This window comes from Alligator sinensis, unplaced genomic scaffold, assembly GCF_000455745.1.
Source record: "Alligator sinensis unplaced genomic scaffold, ASM45574v1 scaffold961_1, whole genome shotgun sequence".
Taxonomy (NCBI): Eukaryota; Metazoa; Chordata; order Crocodylia; family Alligatoridae; genus Alligator; species Alligator sinensis.
Window position 1 is genome coordinate 766,601 of NW_005842737.1, and position 3,295 is coordinate 769,895.

The 3,295-nt window shown below is 51.1% G+C and overlaps 1 long non-coding RNA gene across 1 annotated transcript in view; it reads right to left on the reverse strand.

Moving 5' to 3' along the window:
* Nucleotides 1-2,325: 2,325 nt before the first annotated feature.
* LOC112552039 overlaps nucleotides 2,326-3,295 on the reverse strand; it is a 3,422-nt gene continuing 2,452 nt past the window's right edge. The window contains exon 5 of the long non-coding RNA XR_003096387.1: nucleotides 2,326-3,160. This is a non-coding gene — a long non-coding RNA (uncharacterized LOC112552039). The remainder of the gene's footprint in view (nucleotides 3,161-3,295) is intronic.

Here is a 3,295-nt window from a genome sequence, read left to right on the forward strand (position 1 = left end):
AGGGCAGTTGCTTGTGCTTTGCACTTCTGTGTGGCCTCAGGAGATGCCTGTGTACCCCTGTGTGGAGAGGAAGGCAAGCAGGGATGAGACTGGGCTGGAGAAGGAGCAGCGTTATGCCAGGTTGGGTGAGTGCTGCATCTGGGGGTGAGCCTTTTGTCATGGCTGGATGGGTGCACCCTGGCCAGGTATGCCTTGGGGAGCTTTGAGCTGGGTGCGTGGGGTGGGAATTGTACCCGTTGGTCCCTTGGTCTGTTGACTTGTGCCCTTAGGGGTGACTGCCTGTTCTGTCCCCTTGTAGGATCTTCTCTAGTGTGGAGGGAAACGAATGCTGGTTCAGGGAGTGGAGCCGAGCAGTGGGGGAGGAACTGGGTGCTGTGAGGTGTGTTGGCATTAGATGGGTATATCCAGTAGTAGGCAAGGAGCTTGCTTGGAGTAGTCTGGGGTCGTGAAGTCTGGCAGTTATTTCTGCTTTGCCCTTTATGGGTCTTTGTGAAGAAGTTTTTCCTTTGTGCCCACAGCAGGTGCGCGCCTCTGGGATGGGGAGGGTTAGGGTTAGGATGCACAATGGCTGGTGTTGCAGTGTGATGCCAGCTGTGGTGGGTGCTGGCTCTCAGGGCTGAGGCCTTCCCCCTGCTGTCTGCCTACCCTGTGCAGTGTGTTGAGATGCTCCCTTGGCTGCATGTGTGGGGTGTGCATTTCCCCCCGGTGGTTCCCTTCTCCTGTGTTCTGTTCTTCCACTTGGGGTGAACACCTGTTCTCTCTGCTCTCTAGGTTCCTGGTGTACATGGAGGGAATGGTGAGGGCAAAGGGTAAGGGCGCCTGAGGATCAGGATGCTAAAAGGTGTTTTGCGTTTGGGATGGGGGGTGCTGTCTGGGTGTGGTGGGAAGGTTCAGGCAGGGTGTTGTCAGGTTTGAGGTTCCCTTCACCTCTAGTAGTGGCATGCTCTGGCCAGGAGTCCCTCATCTGGCTGTACATGAGGCTTGAGAATCCCTGCCTGCCTCTGGCACTAAGTGTTGTGGGTCCCTGAGCTGGGTTTGGTCCAACATTTGGATGCTGGTGTCTGACCCTCTCCAGATTTTGCGGGGGCAGAAGTTTAGTGTGCGTCTCTGCCTAGCTGGTTGTGTTGCCACAGGCTTTCCCAGCAGTGCCAGGCAGGGCTTGTCCTGTGTCCATGTGCCTTTCTGTTTGTCTTGTTGCCTTCCAAGTCACTGCAGTCTTTCTCTGCTCTTCCCAGAACTGGCAGGAGACCTGTGTTTGGACGTCTCAAGTGCTTCCCTTGCTTGCTGTGGGAAAGCCCTGAGAGGGCTCTGCCTGCACCCTCACAGCCATGGGGCGAGGTGGTTAAAAAAAGAAAAAAAAAAAATTGCCTGTGGAGTCCTGGCAGGAGGGGCTGCTGCCACCGGTGCTGTGAGGCCTCTGAGTTGTTAACCATGGCAAGTCTCTCTCTTTTGTCTGTGTGTGGAGGAGCCCTCTTGCCCAGGCTTCAGGACTGTGAAGCAGACACTGGAAGAAGAGGTGAAGAGCCCCAGAGATGGCGGAGGAGGAAATGCACAGTTATGTCCTGACTTCCCAGTTTGTGTTGTGTCAGGCCTCTGGCCCTGCGGCATCACGTGGTTGGAGCCTGCGTCGCGTCTGAGCTTCCTTGGAGCGGTGTGATGTCTTTGTTTCCCTGTCTGACCATTTCTTCCATGGTTGTTCTATCGTGTTTGCAGGAGGGATTGTGTGTGTACCTTTGCAGGATTATTTTTTTTTTATTATTATTATTATTATTTTTATTATTTTTTTTATTATTTTTTATTTTTTATTTGTGGTGCTGGGCTCTGAGGTTTGGGTGGGTTTTTTTTTTCCTCTCTTTGGCTGAGACTCTGGCTTGGAGTGGCAGTTGGAGTTGGAGCTGTTGCAAATAGTTTCAAAGTCAGACTTGGACTCATTCAAACACCCCACCACTCTGTGAAACCCTAACTATCCCCCAAATGCCATTAGCCTCAACTAAACCCTAACCTGGACCCCAGTACATTGGTAGAGCTGTTCCCTAACCCTTCCCCCCTGCCTAACCCTAACCCGGACCCCTGCGCACTTGTGAACCTGCTCCCTAACCCTAAAGTCCACGACAGAAGCAGAGCACACATGTCAGTGGAACTCTCCCTCTCGTTGCCTCTGTGTGTGGTGGACCATCTCCCAGAAAAATAAAGACACACATCTCACGTGGGAAATAATTTGGCATCAAAGTCACCGAATAACCAAAGAAAAACCAAAACACAGAACTTGTCTTTCAAACAGCATGGCCTTTATTTAAAAAACACACACAACTACGGAGGATTTCATCTGACCGTTTTGTTTCTGCTTTGCTTTATTACATGCAATTTGGGGAGTAAAAACAGCCATAACAATGTACAAAGACATGCCACACACATTGTACACCACAAAATGAAAAACAGAGCTGACATTATACAACACTACATAACAATTATCGATCTTGTTTGCCGCCGGCAGGTGGCAAACGCTTCTTACAGCACAATGACAGACAAAATGTTATTACACATGCACTTAAATAAACGTCTCTCACGGTTAAAGGAAGCACAAAGAGCCCCACACCAAAAGTGAAACGTTAACAACGTGCAAGACACTAACAAACAGGCACCAACACACTCAAAATCTCAGAACACCACCACCCACAGCCAAAGCACACCACAGCCCAAACACAACCGCGCAAAAAAGACTTGCCCCGAAAACCACTCTATTGCCAGCCACTTTTCTACAAAACACCTGCTACATCAGCCTCCATAGCCCACCTTCACTGCACACCACCTGCACAACCACAAAACCCAAACTTTGCCACAACTAAGCAGAAGCCAACAGCAAAACAGAAACTGCAACAAGCCAAAGCCACCAAAGCAACCTCGCAAGCGACAACAAAAGCTACAGAATAACCGGCCAACAAAATACCACCGCCACTATAACCAACCGCAGACCAGCCACCAGCACACACGCAAACCCAACGCACAGCATCTACACACAACACAGCAAAAGACAAACACCGCACCGACACAAAAACACCCACATGCAGGTCCCCTCCACCACACACGCAAGTAGTCTCCAAAAATTTTATTGCACGCCAACACGTCGCAGCAAGACATCTGCTCCTCTTCCAGCCGCCACCTGCAAATCATCAAAGGCACCAGTCAGCAACCCAACACATGCTCTCTCCCAAACAACCCGCCTCCCTCTCCACTCACCACCACAGCACCCACCACCACACCCCCCCTCCAGCCCCACAGGGCACAAAAGTTGCCT